Source organism: Malaclemys terrapin, chromosome 3, assembly GCF_027887155.1.
Source record: "Malaclemys terrapin pileata isolate rMalTer1 chromosome 3, rMalTer1.hap1, whole genome shotgun sequence".
Lineage (NCBI taxonomy): Eukaryota > Metazoa > Chordata > Testudines > Emydidae > Malaclemys > Malaclemys terrapin.
The window spans coordinates 103748041-103768216 of NC_071507.1; the positions used below are offsets into that span (position 1 = coordinate 103748041).

The following is a 20176-nucleotide window of genomic DNA, read 5'->3' on the forward strand; positions in this document are numbered from 1 at the left end:
GCATATACACCACTTTTTGCACCCAAATAGGACTTTGCATTGCTTCTCTGCACAGGATAGAATTTCACCCTCCATTAATATTTGTACAAGTAAAGCCTATTTGCTCAAGTCTTTGTTGAAAGTAAGTACAAAAGGGGCATGAGCATTAAATTCAAGCAAATATTCACAGAAAAATAGTTTGCAGTATTTGTCTAGCTCTAATGATTAAACAACCGACATGTCAAACAGTTGCCACACTGTACACATTCACTGTTTACTTGGCAGTTGAAGGGGACCTAATGCATTGCAGTGCAAAATGTTGATGTTTTATTAAAATATCAAGCTTTTTATGTGTTGTTAATTAAACATAAAAAAATAATTATTCAATATAAATGTTTTGATAAAAATCAAATAGTTGTAATTGCTCCCCAGACTGGCACACTGTGCCCATGAATCTGTTTAAACGCAATAATACCAAATGGAACTGACTGCAAGGTTGCAGCTGTAATATTATACATGTCTATCTAATTTTTAACATTAAAAATAATAGGTTATTTCTCTTAATTTTCAATTATGATAAGTTCATCAGATAAGTATTTTTCTTGGGCATTTCATCCTCTGTACAAAATAAGAAACATATTTACAGCAAAATAATAAGATACTTGCCTGCTATCATTTATAACAATTTGGATCTGCTATCTTCAAATTAGTTTGCAATGTGAAACACATCTTAAATTGAGAGATCACCTCTCTGCCATTCATGACTATACAGACCACCTCCCCTTCAGTTCACTCAAGCATGACATCCCTGTGGAACTACAGCAATTTGCTTACACAGACATTTAATATTAGAAAATCATTTGCTATGTTTAATTGTCTTTTAATGCAATTTAAAAACTGGAAACAAGGAGCACTAGCACCATGCAGCCAGTGATTCACAAACCATAGTTGTTAAACTGCTGTCTTAGAATACTAAAAGTGAATGAATACCACTTACTTTTTTACATTTTACTCAGCTTTGATAATGATAGTAGACTGAAAGTTTCACTTCCCTGGTTTGTGTCAGTTTCACTTTCTCATTCTCATGCTCTAACACAATGCTTTTGTGTTTATGTTTATGACACTCTAGAGTAGTGTTTAAATTCTCCCTGTAAACGGGTATACTGGCTATTAATGCCAGAGAGGGCCAGAAGAACCCATTCCAGGGATCTTTGAATAAACAAATGGCCTTGTAGCAGGAAGAGAGGAAGCAGTCCCAGAGACTTAATAGTTGGATGGGTGTAATGCTTGGTGGCCGAGGCAGGCTAGGGGGATGATCCATAGCAGTAGTCAAAGGTGCACGAGCCATCAGGAAGCTGGCAGATCAGTCCGTATTGGAGGCAGTCCAGGGCAATCACTGAAGTTCTTGCTCGGGTCAGTAGCTGTAAGATTTAATACAAGTGGTCAGGTCAATGGGTTAGCGAGGCAAGGTCGCAAGGTATGTTATACGAAGCAACATGGCAACAATGTTGGGACAGGCAGAGGCAAGGCAGTCTAGGCAGCAACCAACAGGCAATGGTCTGTCGCTCAGACAGCTTCCTCTTCCTGTTGGGGCCTTTATATAGTGCAGGCACTCAATGAGAGTGCTGCCTGTCCATCCAATCAGGGGTGTAGCTGCTGTGTGCCTACAGACCTTTAGCACTAAGGCTGTTGGCCAAGAGCAGCCATTCAGTGCATTGTTGTGGCGCAGTGGCTAAGGATGCCATCTAAGGACCTGGCATGCCTGTGCTCAATGCTGAGATCCTGACAACAGGAAAAACCAGGACACTGTTCCTTTAAGGGCTAAGAACCAGGAGCCCTTTACTATAGGGTTTGGCAGGGCTCCCCTCTCTCCCATAAGAGCTCCGTGTGTGGCAGAAGAGCCAGACATGAGTATGAGTTTTTGCGTTGCTGCAATGAGCTTAATTTGAACTGATTTCAGCTAGTAACCTAGCCCCAAGCAGTGGTTGGTGGTAGTCCTAAGAAAGACTGGGGGGTGTTCTTAAGGGGTCCCAAAGAGGGGTAATAGAGCAAGTTCACCAGAATCCATGTTCAAAAGAATCCCTCAGCTAATTCTATATCTATTTAGTGCCTCTATAAACAATAACATCAGCCACTGATAGATAACATTTTCCCCACCCGAGAGCCCAATATAAATAAAAATGTTCAGGTCTTCCCTAACCATATAATCTTTGGAAAATCATGGATGCTGCAACATGCAGCTGATCTCACTATAGAAAAGCTCATCTCCCCACAAAAATCTAAAGAGAATAAAGCTCCACCATGGTTTGCTGCAGAGCCGCTTGAAAAGCTGAAGTGAAAAGGAACTCCACCTCTCAGAAGCTCCACATCTGCCAATTTTAGACCAAACCAATTGGGCTGAGCACATAATGAGAGTTATGACAGCACTAGAGTTTAGCATACCCCCTTCATGCAGCCCCAAGAATGGAGAATGACAGATTCCAGCAAGGGTTGGGACAAGAAAAATGTACTTCGCCCTTTTTGTTGCCTCTCCACCTGCAATAATTTCCTCAAAGCCACTGACTCTGCTCAGCACAAATTCTTGCAAATTTATTCAGAGAAAAGATTGGACACTACCAACCATGAGTTATCCTCCAACTTTTCATTCTACTCGCCACCTGCTCCAGCTTTCCTCTTTCTTTGCTATCTCCTCTTTCACCCTGATCTCCAACACCTAAATGTCCCTCCAATACCCTTTCCAATCTCTTGACCTTATTTCTTATTGCCTCCTGACCTTTACACTCTCCCTCATCCATCTTCTCTAATTCATTCTTAAATTCTATCTTATTTGACTGCTTTACCTGAGCCTTAAATATACCACTGTCTCAACTACCTTAAAAAACTCTCCCCTGACTTCTCCCGTCTCTCCAGCTGCTACCCCATTTTCGTCATCTTCTTTACATCCAAGTTCCACTTACATTGTGTTAATTTCCACACTACTATTTCCTTGACTCTTTGCAATCAATTTGCACCCCTTATACTCTGCTGAGGCATCCCTAACTAAGGTCAATAGTGACGTCTTCCTGGCCAAATCTGACAGTCTTTTTTCCATCTTCATCCTCCTTGTCCTCGGAATAAGGGATAGCCTCAGAGGCTATTTAAAATTAGATACAGGGGCACAGAATCTGAATAGGAATAGACAAGATGTTTAAATGGAAACACTTCAGGGAGTCAACAGTAATAAAGTGGCTACATTAATTTTGTGAAATAATCTATACAACTGTAAATGTGTCCCATGCACACTGCAGTTGATACGTCTTCAAGAACACACCCAGAAAATTCCTCTCCTCATCACACACATATGTCTAAGCCCTTACACAAAAGAACAAAACAAGGAAAGTAAAACACTTGGAAGGCCTGATTCTAATCCCATTTGCCAACTTTACCTAATCACTGTGCAACTCCATCAACTTCAGTGGAGTTATTCCTGATTTATACAAGTGTGAGATCAAAATCAGTCCTTCAGACCCCGATTTAGACAGAAATGCCATGGACAAAAGTGCAATCTTAAAATGAGAAAACAAAACATTTAAATCATCCAAGAGGGTAATGTGTTTTCTAGACTGTTATTTACAATATGCCACTGTATGTGGAGCACTGAAAGATATATACTATAGCTCTGTAAGAGGTGATACAAATATTATTTTCATAGGAGTAAAAATGCGACTTCCTGGTATCTCCTCAAAAGGTAGATTTTCGTAACTAAATATTCACTCGCTGTTGTTGGGTGATTCAATATTATTAATACATGTATTATAATAGTTTTGGACCTCCTTCTGTTAATATATCAAGTGATAGATATCGCAGTTTGAGTATCACTTATTTTAAAAAGGTTATGAAAACTCTAGTCAATCAAAACGAAATTTCTAGCCAGCTAAAGGTGGTTCAGCTGCAATATACTGTGGGAGAGCCTGGTGACCTTGGGATTCCCTCCCCTTTGGCTGGTTGAGATCAGGCGTGTTGCTATGGTGATAAGCTTGCCCTCCAGAATGAGGAGATAAGGCTCACTTTTCTTCAGCACCCCTACTAATTTGGGCCACGAGGTGGCATTAACTACAACCAAGAACATGATGAGTATCACCCTGTTTGCAAGATAACCAGCTTTTCTGATTTATTTAGGACTGTCCTAATTGTCCACTAGTGACCCTTAGGAAACATTAAGCAAAAATACAACACTACTCAGATTCCCTCCCCTCCCCCGCACACACACACACACACACACACACGCACACACACACACACACACACATCCTGTGAACGTTGAATGGTAACAGTGGTATTCTTATTGGCAGGTTACTGGAACAGTGATAACACTCTTCTTCGACAGAGATAACACTTCTGCACGTTCCTGGTATCAATCTAAATGCAACAGAGCAGATTCTATTGTCAATTATATGCCAATGGATTTACACTCATGTACATGAAAGCAGAATCTAGTTCAATAGGCCTGATTCTCCTGTCACTTACACTTCATACCAGTGTAACTCTGCTAACTTCAGTGGTATTAGAGTAACAGCCGTGTTAGTCTGTATCCGCAAAAAGAAGAACAGGAGTACTTGTGGCACCTTAGAGACTAACAAATTTATTAGAGCATAAGCTTTCGTGGACTACAGCCCACTTCTTCGGACGCATATAGAATGGAACATATATTGAGGAGATATATATACACACATACAGAGAGCATAAACAGGTGGGAGTTGTCTTACCAACTCTGAGAGGCCAATTAATTAAGAGAAAAAAAACTTTTGAAGTGATAATCAAGCTAGCCGAGTACAGACAGTTTGATAAGAAGTGTGAGAGTACTTACAAGGGGAGATAGAGTCAATGTTTGTAATGGCTCAGCCATTCCCAGTCCTTATTCAAACCGGAGTTGATTGTGTCTAGTTTGCATATCAATTCTAGCTCTGCAGTCTCTCTTTGGAGTCTGTTTTTGAAGTTTTTCTGTTGTAATATAGCCACCCGCAGGTCTGTCACTGAATGACCAGACAGGTTAAAGTGTTCTCCCACTGGTTTTTGAGTATTTTGATTCCTGATGTCAGATTTGTGTCCATTAATTCTTTTGCGTAGAGACTGTCCGGTTTGGCCAATGTACATGGCAGAGGGGCATTGCTGGCACATGATGGCATATATCACATTGGTAGATGTGCAGGTGAACGAGCCCCTGATGGTATGGCTGATGTGATTAGGTCCTATGATGATGTCACTTGAATAGATATGTGGACAGAGTTGGCATCGGGGTTTGTTACAAGGATAGGTTCCTGGGTTAGTGGTTTTGTTCAGTGATGTGTGGTTGCTGGTGAGTATTTGCTTTAGGTTGGGGGGTTGTCTGTAAGCGAGGACAGGTCTGTCTCCCAAGATCTGTGAGAGCATGTGCCAGCAATGCCCCTCTGCCATGTACATTGGCCAAACCGGACAATCATGTAAAATATACAATATGTATAGCAAAGCACTAAGAACCATACAAGGAATTCCAATAACAGTATATACTTTTACTGATGCCTGCTAGATCCAAATGAGTATGTTTTGTTTTGTCTTAAATACTGGATTTGAAAAATTTGGGATTACATTTCAGTTTTTCCTAATTCATATTGAAGTTTGAGTGTAATAAATAGAAAAGGTACATGTGCATAAGTTTACTTGTTTATTAGCTACATTGTTTCATGTAGTAATTATCTCTTAATCATCTTCAGTATAAATGCTAAAGAGTGAAAATATATGTGAATGGCATGATAGTTAGTGGGGCTATTAGAGCTAGATACACTTATTTCATGAGACCAAAGCCCATTTTCTGTGAGGAGGGGGGACCAAAAAGTTCAGACTGCAGCACTGAACAGGGAGGTTTCATTTATCTCAGAAATGTGGCATTGCCCAACATTCCAATCAGGCAATTGCCATAGGGATGGTCCCAACTGGAAGAGTCAGGAAGAGTGAGGGAGGTGGGAAAGGTACATGAGTGGACAGAGAAGGACTTCAGCTACAGAGTCAATGTCCATGAGGGATATAAAACCCCACAATAAGGGTAAAGCTCATCTGTGCTAAAGACAGAACTTTCTCAGGGGCAGGTCAGAGACTGTGGAATGAACTCCATTAGGAACTAAGGACCATCACACACCTCACTACCTTCTGCTCCAAGTGCAAATCACATTTCTTTGACCTTGCCTTCTCTAACATAAATTCATAGCAACATGCATAGTTTTAAAACCCGACCAAAGCAAGATCCTTCACACACTTCTCCTCCTGGGAAGAAAATTAAAGAATAAACAACATGACAGTTGTGTGGTCACGTGGTTTAATGCACTACTGGAAGATACTCAGATATTACATGATGAGTGAGGTACAAGGACCTATATGTAATAGACCTATATAGAAAATAGTATCATAAGACTCCTCACTCAGTCATATGGGAGATACTAAATAGTTTATACTTAAATCAAAACCAACCAACCAACCAAAACCCTAAAGCCCTATTGAAATAAAACACTCTACTGCACATGCTCCTCCTCCTGGGGAGAGGATGAGAGAACAAACACGTGAGAGCTATATAGTCTGATTGCTTAACGCACTACTGGAAGGCGCAGTGTAATGTGATACAGGTGGTATAAGAACATGAATGGAATAGAATAGAAGTTGTAAACACTGTAGCAACAATGGAGGAAAAAGAGGGTCAGCAGTCTGCAGACTCTTTATAGAAAGTGCTGGACGTATGCAGGCATGAACCAGCGAATGTTTAGAATAGTTTAGCTACAGCTGTACACTGGCCAGGTTCCTTTAAAGGCAGTTGTGGGATTCAACTCAAAGGGTTTCATACAACTGGAGAAATTGCCCAGAATGGGGGAAAGTTGGGTGTTTAGAAACATGAGAGACAAAGTTATGCAGCTATTGAGCAATCACAGCTAACGATCAGGTTAGATTTATTGGGAAAAATCCCAGCAGTCTAGCACTAAATCTACATAACACAATACTAATTTTAACTAAATAAGTTAAACATTTCCAGAGAAGACAAACACAACAGAAAAACAAAACTGGGTCAGGAGATTAAAATAGCACCAGCTTCAATGAATGATTCTGTTTTGTAGTGCAAACTTCTGAGTAACTGCAAGAACTTTGGACTTCAGTTTATCCGCTGGATTACTATACCCTGTTTATTCTTGGTGACCAGCAAATTTGCAGGCAGCAACACCTAGCTCTTAAGCCTCCCAGGGTAGGTCTACATTGCAGCTGGATGTGTGCTTCCCAGCCCAGGTAAACAAACAAGCATGAATTTGAACTAGCTATGTAAACAGGATAGCATGGGCAGTGGGGGGGTCTGGGTGGGTTTTACTCAAGTGGGTGGCCCAAGCTACTTCCCGTGCTACCTTAGCTACACAGCTAACTTTAGCACAGTAGTTCATGTCTGTCTACCTCTCTAGGAAGCACCCTCAAAGATGCAATGTAGACATACCCACAGTGTTGGTGGGTTACTCCCAGTTTTGGTTACAATCTACCATGTTCCCAGCTTCCTAGGGGAATCTACCTATTTTCTCCTAAAGCTATAGGTTCAGCAGATGAGCAGACATAATCTCTTCACCTGTGCTATCTCCCCAGCTTTTTTGGTCTCCATGAAGCTATCATATTAAAGAGAATGGGGAAGAAGTGTTGGAAGCCAGTGAAAATGAAATCTACTTGTTTGCCTTCCATGTCAAGACAACATGTCCCCTCCAACTTACATTTATTGCTGCAGCTAAGACAGAGGGGTAATCAGAGTGGGGACCTGTGCTGCAGCAATACAAAGGGAGAGCAGAGATAGTCAGCCACACACTGAAGAAGTATCTATAACCGTCAATACACACAGGAAAGATACCATCACTGATCTGAAGAGCTTACAATCTAAGATTCATTTATTTTCTGCAATATATTTGGCTTCAACCGGATGCCACTTTTTTGATCAGTTTGGATACTTTTTGGTCTGGAACAGGAGTCGTCAACCTTTGGCACACAGCTTGCCAGGGGAAGCACTCTGGCGGGCTGGGCCGGTTTGTTTACCTGCTGCGTTCACCGGTTCGGCCAATCACGATTCCCACTGGCCGTGGTTCGCCGCCTCAGGCCAATGGGGGCGGTGGAAAGCGGCGCGGGCCGAGGGATGCCTCTTCCTGCCCCCACTCGCCCCCTCCACACAGCGCCTCCCGCCCACCACCAAACAGCTGATCAGCAGGGATCAACAGGGTCCACCGAACAGCTGATCAGCAGGTGGCTGGTGGGTGCTGATCACCCACTATTTTTTTCCATGGGTGTCCAGCCCCCGAGCACCCACAGAGTTGGCACGTATGTCTGTGTCTAGTTTTTATGTCATGTGTAGATTATTTCTATGTATTTTGTTAGCCATTCTTTATTGCATATATAAACTGCTCTTCCCTTTCACTCCACTGTTTTACTTTGCCTATATTTGCAAAGTGGTTTCTTTATGTTTGCTCTAATACTGTACATTTCCTATACTCATGGTACCTGCCACATCAGTGACATTGTCCCCTATTTGGTCTATTTTTTAACCTTGCCTTTTCATTTTCTCTCAACTTCTTCCTTGCTTGTTTAGGCGTGGCGTTTACAGCCACATGCTCCATGCCTCTTTCAAGGGCTGTTACTTGTATTCCTCTTTGTTCTGCTGCTTACATGTCAGGTCCATTTCCCTGAGTAGCTTTCCACTTATCCTTTTACTGCTGTGCCCAAAAGCTATTCAGTCATTAAGGAAGCAGTCTTTTAGCATTCTAGATTCACAAAAGCTTTTTTATATTGATCATTGCACTCTTTTATTGTTCCTCCGTCTTTCTGGAACTTTATCGGGAGTATCTATTTCTTTCATAGGAAAAACAGACCCACCCCATATATGTATACTCATCATGCATTATGTGTGGGGATAGTTGGTTTTATAATATTATATTTGGATCCAATTCTGCCACCTTACTTACTCCACAAGTAAATAGTAAAGTCCTAGTCAATGTAAGGTACTACTTAATATGTATAAAGGTGGAAGAACCTAGTCCATAGTGAAGAAGGATAGTCTTGTTATTAAGGCACTGGACCGATATCACGCAATTTCAGTTCTATTCCCAGGCCCAGATGCAGAAAAAGACGTAGGCGTCTAACTCCTACTTTAGGCACCACTGGGATCCTCAGAACCCTTGCTCAGCTGCCGCTTAACCCTGGAGGTACCTAATTTTTTGTCATAAATGTCCCCCAGTTGCCTAACTTTCTGCCATTGAGAATGCTTATAACACCTAATCTAGGTGTCCAGCTTCCTAAGCCCCACGAAGAGCCTCCAACCAGGTGAAATTAGGCATTCCCCTGTGGGATTTGATCGGGTAGGTGCCCTCAGAGCTTGCCTAAATCCACACAAACCAGCTGGAGTGTTGAAAGGGTTGGATTTGGGCCCCAGCTCTTCCACGGACCTTGGGCAAGACACTTCATGTCTCTTCCTCAACTGCCCCATGTATAAAATAAGAATCATACAACCTTGTGAAAAGGTGAAGTATGAGGATAAATTCATTAATAATTGTGAGGAGGTCAGGTACTATGATGATAGGGCCCATGGAACAAATAAAAATACATATTGTACTATTCACCCCACCACCACATACAAATCCTTTCGCTAAAATCAGATCCCCTTCCCCCTTCCCTCTTTCCCCTTCCCCCTCTCCCGCCCCCCCAAACAATGCTGGATTTAATCAAGACAGCGTGGTGAACTTTCTGGAGAGGTCATTGAAAATGATTTGTGGGGCTCCCCTCTGCTGGCTGGAGGGGAGGGGGGGAGTGAATGTACTCTGACCAACACTTTGTGAAAATAACATGTTATTTTCATAAGGCTTCAAATGTGCTTTTTTGGAACTGTTTATAACTTGCACATTTTGAAAAGACAATAAGCACACTGGAAACTGGCATGGCCCTTGCCACCATTGTGAATGCAGACTGTACATGGTTCCAGGCATCTAAACCCAGTGATTTGATTAAACCAGTTGAAACAGTGTGGGTGTATTATTTACTCAGAGATTGGCAGGTTTTGTACTCCTCTAATCAAAACTAACTTCATTTGTAAGCAGGGATATTTACAGGTCATTACTCCACAGTAATATTGACTAGGACATTTCTGGTGGCGTTTTTCAACAACAAAAAGTTAAACAGCCAAGTTATTTGTTTACATTACAAGAAGCATCTGCTCTTTATGCAGACAACAGCAGATACTGAACTTTCCAAAATATTTTAAAACACAGCGTGCATTACAGTTCCATTACAAAGACAATATTTAAGTCTCCTAGATTGTACTATATTAAATGTAGCTCAGCATTATTAATGCAGCACCACCCTATGCAATGCATAGCAATCCTATTACACATTGACAGCTTACACCCTCAAGTCTCTGATGGAACTGTTATGATGTAGTATGTCATTTCCTAATAGAAATACTATGCAAAGCACAGCTATATCTTGACAAGCTCAACAAAAACCAGTTCTGAAGAACTTATTGTCGTGCATGCTGTCAATGCATATGGCATAATTCTAAAGGAAATCTAAGAAAAGCATGCAAAAGATGTCCAGTTTATGTAATAATCATACTTTGCACTTCTCTAGAGCAGGAGTGTAGTCATACTTGGGTCTGAATGGGCCATGGCTCATGCAACTAGCACCTTAGCACCCAGACCCACTCAAATCTGAGCCTGTGTGAATGCTCTCAAATGGGAGGTGCTCTGTGGCCAGCTCAGGTCACATGACTCAGCAACTCCACCCCTGCCTAGATGTTGTTTCTCCCCACCCCAAGCCCAGGTGGCAGCAGCAGCAGCAGAGGAAGCTGCATAGCTTCAGCTCTGACACCAGTGGTGCCTCCTTGCATCCCCCCTATTCGGGCAATAGCGCAGGGAGCCTTCTCCCTATGCCGGAGGCTTTGTGAGGATGGGCTTGGGGAGTGACATTGGGAGGTGGGGCAAGGACCTCAAAATGCCCCAGCCCCAACCTGGACTGAGCAGATACATGTTGTATTCCTCCTTCCCCAGACTTTACTCCTGCCCCCACCCCGACACTCATTGCCAGGGTGTCTGAGCCAGTTGGTGCTTCCCGGCTGTGGTGAAGGAGGGTCTCCTCCTATCCCTGCAGGGAGCGTACGCTGTGGCAGGTGGGGTGGGAGGCAGAGACTGGCTCTCTGCGCTGGGGTCAGGCTAGGTGCCCTGCATTGGTGCAGTGTGCGGGGAGGGGTGGGGGTGAATTCATTGCCCAGCCATCATAAGTTGGGGACCACCCACATTTCAATTGCCAGCTATTCCAATGATGTAGATACTTCTGTCTGAGGAACTTGAAATACCTTCATTAATTTAACCTCACAAATATCTTTGTGAGGCAGGTAAGTGTTATTATCCACATCTCATACTGGGGCATAGAGATGTTAAGTCACTTGTGAAGATCACACAGCAAGCCTATGACAGAGCTTAAAAAAGAACCAACAGCTCCTGTTTTCAGTCCTGAGCCTTATGCAAAGGGTTAGTTTTCTGCTATAGTTTAGAAATATTAACAAAATCGGATAGCACCCAGTTATTGTGCTGCTCAAAGACCATTGAACCATCCAAATTCACTAGTACTGGAGCAGAAGTCAGGGAGGAAAGGAGGACACTGCCGCCTTTGCTCTTGACTTTCCTTGATTCCATCCATTTAATCAGATCTGTGACAGTATTTGCATGCAGACTTTTTGCATTTATCTTTGAGAGAGAGAAAAATTGTTTCCCTTCAGAGGTTGGTTCAGAGGTGTCACAGGATTGTGCCTTTATATAATTTAATGTATTCAGTGATAGCGTAGGAGGAACTGCAGGACTGTAAAATACAAAAATAAAGTGACAGTTCTGATGCAAGGTAAAGTGAGATTGTTGCTTTGGTACTGCCCTGGCTTCATCCGATGGGAAATTTCAGTCCTGAGCCTGCAAGTTTAAAAATAATCTAGCACAAATGACTCCAAGAACTGGGCATTTGTATAGCTCAAAAAGGCTAAGACACATGGGGAAGTAAGGAAGAGATACACTGTCCACATGGTGATACGTGGGGTGTTCAGAAAGTTTCTCGCCTCACAAAAAATATATAATTTGTATTCAATTGTTTATTTATTTTTCAGTATAATCCCATTTGACGTCAAAGCACTTGGTCCAGTGCAGCTGCTGTTTGGCTATGCCTGTCTTGTAGAAAAAGTGCTTTTCCTGCATGTCCAGGAACTCCTCAACTGCTGCAATCATCTCATCATGGAAAATCTTCCCACTAAGCTCTTCCTTCAACTTGGAGAACAGGCCAAATCTGGTGAATAGGCTGGATAGGGAAGCAGCTGAAAGCCCATTTGGTCACTGTGGCCACTGCAACCTGGGATACCGGCTGCCAACTAGAGCTGTTGATCACTGCCCCTTGAGCCCGATGAGCTAGCCAGCTTTCTATCCACCTTATAGTCCATTCATCCAATCCATACATCTTTAACTTAATGGCAAGAATACTGTGGGAGACTGTGTCAAAAGCTTTGCTAAAGTTAAGGTATGTCACGTCCTCAACTTTCCCCATATCCACAGAGCCAGTTATCTCATCATAGAAGGCAATCAGGTAGGTCAGGCATGACTTGCCCTTGGTGAATCCATGTTGATTGTTCCTGATCGCCTTCCTCTCCTCCAAGTGCTTCAAAATGGATTCCTTGAGGACCTGGTCCATGATTTTTCCGGGGACTGGGCTTATTTAGTCTGCAGAAGAGAAGAGCAAGGGGGATTTGATAGCAGCCTTCAACCACCTGAAGGGGAGTTCCAAAGAGGATGGAGCTCGGCTGTTCTCAGTGGTAGCAAATGACAGAACAAGGAGCAATGATCTCAAGTTGCAGTGGGGGAGGTCTAGGTTGGATTTTAGGAAAAACTATTTCACTAGGAGGGTGCTGAAGCACTGGAATGGGTTACCTAGGGAGGTGGTGTAATCTCCATCCTTAGAGGTTTTTAAGGCCCGGCTTGACAAGCCCTGGCTGGTATGATTTAGTTGGGGTTGGTCCTGCTTTGAGCAGGGGGTTGGACTAGATGACCTCCTGAGGTGTCTTCCAACCCTGATATTCTATGATTCTATGACCCAGCATTGATGCCTGCTGTCTCAGCTATGTGCCTGACTGATGATGATCTGTCATTCATCACCATCTGGTGGACTACATCAACTTTCTCTGGTGTGATGTCCTCTCTGGAGTATACCTGATCTTAGATCATCCTCTGTGCTGATTCTCCCTCGCTTAAATTCAACAGCCTAGTTTTTTACTGTGGTATATGAAAGGGCATCATCCACCAGCGTTGCCACCATGTCCTCATGGATTTCCTTTGGGGACAAGCCATTCTTATGGAGGTACTTGATCACTGCTCAGATTTCATTCTTCTTCACTTTTCAAATCTTTGGTGACTGACTCACCACAACATGTCCTCATACAAGTTCTGCACTAATGAAAAAAAATGGCTTCTAACAAAGAAAAACATCAAAGTATTAGTATTTGGATCTGTGAAATCTGTTGAGCCCTAGTATATCATTAAATTGGTCAGGCTCCACACTTTCTGAAGGACCCTTGTATTTGGCTATATTATACCTATATAGTGCAGGGACAGACTTAAGGTTTTCAGAGTCACTGGTGGAGAGTGTGCTTTCCCAAGCTAGTTACCACGTATCTGTGTAACAAGTGTAGCTTTGATCATCACAGTGCTATCTCCCAACAACCAGCTGGTGCACAGAGGTCAAACTGTATCCAGTCTTCCAACTTGTCCAGACACTCCCTCTCATTGGGATGTTCAGTACCACTGGAAGTGAAACAGCCCCTCAACTTACAGAAGTGCAGGCCACTAAATAACAGTTACCTCCAACAAAGGTCCATTGGGATAAGGGGATATCTGAAACCTCCCCCCAAGCACACGGGGCAGGCGGCCATAATTTGTCCTGCATCAGTAGATGGTCATAACTGAAGGGGGAGTTAAAACTGGATACCTGAGAGCAAAGAAAGATAGGAAAGCTTTAAAGGTAGATGTCACTTATTTGGAATAAATAATTGATGTTTGCCTTTCTTAAATGTATTATAGGATCATAATGCAACATAATTTATAGTGTAAGTCATATGAAACCTGCACAGCTTCAGGTACAATAACAGAGCACAAGGTACAGTTCAATGCATGCATTAAGGAAAGTCTAAGCACAGCGGCTTCCAGATCACATAGATGAGGGTTGTTTAACGGTCAGGAAAATAGCAGGAAAAAATGCCACAGCCTAAGGGGCTGAGAGACTTAATGTCAGTTAATAACATCTCAGGCAGAGTATATGTGAATATGTTCCCAAGAGAATTCCAGGAGAGGATAAAAAATATTCCAGGCTGCTACTGACAGAGTTAATTTCTTGGCATATTAGTATTAATGCTCTGGGTGGCTATTGTATATCTAATTATTTTCAGGGTGTTCAGAGCCATTGTGTAGGCATTCTTTTTTCAATGGCAAATATAAATAATATAAACAATTTTACAAATTCAAAATTCACTAGCCAAGAATATTCTCTAGTAATCACGTCAGGCCTGATTCACGAATGCACATGAACATGTGCTTAAGACCTTTTCTCTTTAGGACAGTACTTTAGCACCGACTTATCTTTAAGCATATGCTTAAATCCTATTGAATCAAAGGGACTTACACACCAGTTTAAGTGTTGTCCTGGATGGAGATGCTTTCCTGAATTGGCAGTTTAAATCTGGATAGATAATACTCAATGTCCCCCCAAGGATGATTGAGGATAATTCTAACCATCTTTCATAAATGGGTCTGGTAATACAGGTAGGTTTCAGTGGCCACATTTTGGCATTATTTTATTCTTATTCAGTCTTTTGAGATTTTCTAAAGAAAAGGAAGGAAGAAAATTCATGAAAGGAATTCAGCAAAGTCTTTGATGTTCTGGGTGCTGTTTACCCATGTACTGGTCCTAACATCATCTCACCTTTCATTTCCTTATGATGGCTTGTCTATACGAACACTTAGTTGACGGCAAGCTGAGGTGTAAATCCACTCTGCACGAGCCTGCTGCAGACTAAGGATGGGAGGTATGATTCCTAGCTTGAGTAAACAGACTTGTGCTAGTTCTTCTTGAGCTAGCATTCTACAAATAGCAGTGTGGACCCTGTGGCACTGGGGGCAGCTCAGGCTAGCCACCCGAGGTTAGACCCAGGGGGTCAGGCAGGCTTGGACTTGGGCAGCTAGCCCACAAGGTCACCCCTACTGCAACATTTTTAGTGCACTGAGTCAAGTAGAGCTAGCATAAGTCTTTCTATCTACGCTGGGATTCACACCAGCCAACTGCAGTGTAGACCTACCCTTTGTGTCCATGTGGACCCTGCTGCTGGGCACCCAAAGTTAAAGAGTGCTCTTTGAGCTACCCCACTTTAAAATGAGAGCAGACTAAAGTGCACTAGGGAACTTTTAGAGCATAGTAGCAGGGACCACATGGACACTTAGCATGCAGCAGGCTAGTGAGCAATAAATTTACAACTCAACATGCTGCAAACTAAGTGTGTGTACAGACAAGCCCGATGCATATTTTGATTTTTTACTAAGGGTGCATTTCAGTCCTGATGATGGTGTAAGATTTGCATACCTTATTTTTGGGATTCAGGTACTGACATCAGGTCACAGGTAGATGACTGCTATGTTTGTTGCAACCCATTCTAAACATTCTCTTTTTTCTGATATTTGCTTGCTGTTTTTCCCCCCACAATCTCTTCTGAGATAAGGAGTTTACTGTTACCTTTGTCCTAGTGTTGTTTTTTTTATCTGATTCAATTAGACATATGACTTCCTCTTCTGGACGATAATCTTTATTCATACCACAATCACAGTGTTTCTCTGAGGGCCTCACTAGCCTATATTTGTTCAACATCTCTTACTCCTGGGGCTGCGAGCTCTTGCTGGGCAGCGCAGCTGCAGAGCCATAGCCTGACCCGGTGCTCTGCGCTGCGCGGTGGTGTGGCTGACTCCAGCCCGGTGGCATGGCTGCCTGTCCTGGTGCTCTGGACGGTGTGGCAGTAGCGCGGCCAGCCACCAGTGCTCCAGGCAGCGCGGTAAGGGGGCAGGGAGCGGGGGGGTTGGATAGAGGGCTGGGGAGTTCAGGGTGGTGGTCAGGGAGTGGGGGTATGGATAGGGGTCGGGGCAGTCAGAGGACGGGGAACAGGGGGGTTGAATGGGGGTAGGGTTCCCAGGGGGGCAATCAGGAAGGAGGGGGGGTTGGATGGGGTAGCGGGAGGAAGTCAGGGCAGGGTTCTGGAGGCGGTCAGGGAGAAGGGGTGGTTGGATGGGACAGGGATCCCAGGGGGGCAGTCAGGAAGGAGGGGGGGTTAGATGAGGCGGTGGGGGGCAGTCAGGGGCGAGGGGTTCGGGGGTGGTCAGGGGACAGGGAGGGGTGGATGGGGCAGGGGTTCTGGGGGCCCATCAGGGGACAGGAACGGGGGGGTTGGATGGGGCAGGAGTCCCGGGGAGGCTGTCGGGGGCGAGAAGCAGGGGGGTCGGATAGGGGATGGGGGCCGGGCCACGCCTGGCTGTTTGGGGAGGCACAGTCTCCCCTAACCATCCCTCCATACAATTTCAGAAACCCGATCGCCAAAAAGGTTGCCCACCCCTGCAGTAGAGGCTCATACACTAAGCTTCAGAGGTTCAGAGTTTGATTCCGCCACTGACAAGGGTCTGTTGGCATTACAATAGCACATGATTCAGATGAGTATTTGCTTCTAGTGGCCTGCAGAACCACAACCTGCCACCTTAGGCATATGACAGGGTGTTTTGTGTGTGTCTGTAGACTCTGTTGCACATACAGCACTGACTCTCCAATTCCACGTGCCTGTATGTTCTTCTCATGTGTACACTTAGACCTGTTGGCTTGCAACCCTGGGAACCACACAGTCATTTTCACTGGAACGTTCCCCCGGCCTTTAATACCTCTCTGTGACATTGGGACAATGTTTGTTGTTATCAGTTTCACCTGCTGGTTTATTGGTGCTGTAGGAAGCCTCATCCATCTCACAGTCAGATCATATTTGTTGTTGTCAGTTGTGCCTGCTTCTCTTTGAAGCACTTTACAAACTTAAAGTTATTTCCCCTATGTAGAGAGCCAGCATTAGGCCTAAATACCACTTATGTCTCACTTAAGCCTTATTGTGAAGGCACAAGTATTGCATAGGCCCTGTGCTTGTCCTCTGCATAAGGATAAAATCTATTCCCTGGGAAGTAGTGATTATTATCCTCATTATACAGGTGAGGAAACTGAGGAAGAAAATGACTTGCCCAAGGCCTCAAAACGTCAGCACCATATCCCAGCTTAGATATCAAGAATAGCTGACTTCAGTGGGAGTCAGCATCTTAGCTTGAATTACTATTCAGGGACTTCTGGCTCCTATTGCTAAACTCTGATCAGTAGACCACACCTCTCCTTTTTAAACATTTGGTCCCTAGCACTGAATTATTTGATACAAGCAAGAGGTTTTGAGGGGAGTATTACACTGAGGATGGTCATGAATAGTTATTTGCAAAATATGTGCATTAAAAACCAAGCTACATCTGGTTTGTGCATTATGAAAGACATCTCAGCCATATCAAATATTAACCATGTTACTTTCAAGGTAGGATTGACAATTAACATTAAAACCTTTAACATATGTGCACCAAGACAACTGCTTAAGCTAGCATTTCCCCAAATAACCATGACATAATGACACCCTCTCAGAATGGCTAAAGCCCCAGAACCATATCAATGCAAGTAAACATCTTAATAAGAGAGAGCCAGCAACCTCTACTTCTTAGCGGTATTTTGATGTATCTTTATCCAGAGTGATAAGCACCATAAAAATGTCTATCTTTAAAATAAATAGATACATTTCCTCACTCAATGTACATTATTAATCCATGTAGTCTCACCTTCTGGTCTTTCTGATTTAGGTGGCCTTCTCAAAGAATCCAGTTATTCTTATAATAATGTGTGTACAGGCTCATATGGGAGATGGATGAAGGCCTGCCATTTGCATCTCGAGCACAAACTTCCCTCAGATCTTTGCAGACTTTTGCTCTTAAGAACTATGTAGAAAACTTTCATTAATTTTCCTTTACTGCCACCAGCGTCGAAGAAATCTTGTTCATTACCATCTAACAAAAAAGAGACAAAGGCAGTAGGATTTCAAACAATCTGTTGATTCACATGCACATTAATAAGAGGCTAGGAGGATACTGAGGTAATATTGTGTATAGCTCTATTATGCCCCCTCTCTTCAGCACTAGAGAAGAATGGCAGCATCTCAGTTCTTTTCCAAACACTTCAGAGCCTTGTCAGAAAACAAAAATCTGGGGATACTCATAGCTAGCAGCATTCCAGTACTTGGTGGGTTAACAGTCTGGTCTCCTCAGTTTCTGGTGAGATTGGACACAGGCCACAGTTTTCCTAAGTGGTACAGATAGGTACTGGAATCAGCATATAAAATATCCATTCCCTGGATCTCTACAAGGTGTTCACTCTATAGGGCACAATCTTCTCCTCATAACCCAAGATAAGTCAAGTAAGAATTTACAACCTCTCACCTCATTAAGCTATACCCCCTTCTCTCTTTAACTGAGACAGAATCCCAATTTAAAGCTCTCCCCCTCTAGGTCCATAAAATACACTGATGTGGACACAGCAGCAAAATGAGGACAGACACATACATGGTATTAAGCAGCAGGTCACAACTTTTATTCAACTTTAACACTGGGGCGGGGCGCAACTCACCCATCACCCATACTCTCCCATACCAGCTATGTAACTGGTTCCAGTGTGGGCGTTACAGGGCTCCTTACGATATAACCCATAGCACAGGGTAGCTCTCCTCAGCCTCCCCCCGAAGAGGCCTAGCACTCTCCCCATTGCAAGGGGGACAGAGGGTGCAGCAGGGTGGGGACCTCAGTCTGTAAGGGCCACACAGTCTGACCTCAGCCTGCAAAGGCCACAAGGTCTCATTCTAGCCCATGAGCCCAAGGCCCATCACCAAAATCCCAGGTCTTTTATCTCTGGGCACTGTTCATTTTATTCTCTTAACCACATTGAAAACTGGCCACCGGGGGTGCCAGCAACTAGCTTAGTCACTCCCCCACCCAACGACACTGCCTGGTATCACACCCCGCCTGCCCAATCCATGCCCTCACGTTCCATAGTCATATGTGAACACCTCCATCTGACAAATGTATGCTATCATCCCTGAAAACTTCAGGCCAATTGTAGCAAATGTCCCTATGCTGTAACACTGAACCCCCTTGTCTCCAGGAATATCTTGGTGATCTCCCTATTTACTTTCTTTCTAGCCTTGCCCACATGAGCTGGGTCTGCTCCCAACCCTAGCCTATCAGTGAGTGCAGAAGTGGCATGAGCTGATCCCACTGCAAGCTTTGGCCCTGAAGCCCAGCTGAGATCCAGCTGCTGTCCTGGCTGCCCTCTTGTGGGCCCAATGTACTATAAAGTGCCACAAATCCAGATGTTGTGTATACTCTGGGTAGCTTCTAAAACAAACAAGCAAATTGGGTTAGTTACATTTTGCCGTTCCCTGACATCTTTTCTTTGGTGTGGACATAAGTCCTTGATTTCTAGTGCCCTTTTTCCTGCACCTGCCATGGGCCAAAACCCCTTGCAGCCACTGACATTGCTGCTCCAATCCTGAAAAAATGAATACCAAGTTTACTCGGGTCAGGACTGCAGTAGCACAAGGTTTTTTTCAGTACTGTGCTGAATTGTTACCTTGTCAGGAAGCTGCCATCACCGTGCATGAAAGGAGGAGTGGCTACAGGCCCCGCATTTTGTGGCCGCAAGCGCTTGTCTGCACATTCCTTCAACACCATAAGCCCCGGTTCCCTTCTGGTCTGTTTTTGAGTACTTTAAGTGCAAGGACACTATGTTGCACATCTGTAATATTTATGCATGCTGGGACCTGTCTGCAGCTGCTCCAGACACCAGCTCACTCATTCTCAAAGCACCAAATAAGGCAACAACAAATACTGCCTTAAATAAAATGGCCTCTTTCTTTCACAGCTGCAGACCCATGACAGTGCCCTTGATAACTCTGTCAGGGTTTCCAATGTTATGGGTAGCCTGTCATCTCTCTGGCGCCCACCCCTCC

At 43.7% G+C, this 20176-nt stretch overlaps 1 long non-coding RNA gene across 1 annotated transcript; it reads right to left on the reverse strand.

Annotated features, from left to right (window-relative positions):
* Positions 1 to 838: 838 nt before the first annotated feature.
* LOC128833538 (uncharacterized) lies at positions 839 to 18173 on the reverse strand. The gene is made up of 2 exons (XR_008444263.1): positions 17958 to 18173; positions 839 to 1400 (listed from the first exon to the last, which is right to left on the reverse strand). It is a non-coding gene; the product is annotated as an uncharacterized LOC128833538 (long non-coding RNA).
* Positions 18174 to 20176: the final 2003 nt, after the last annotated feature.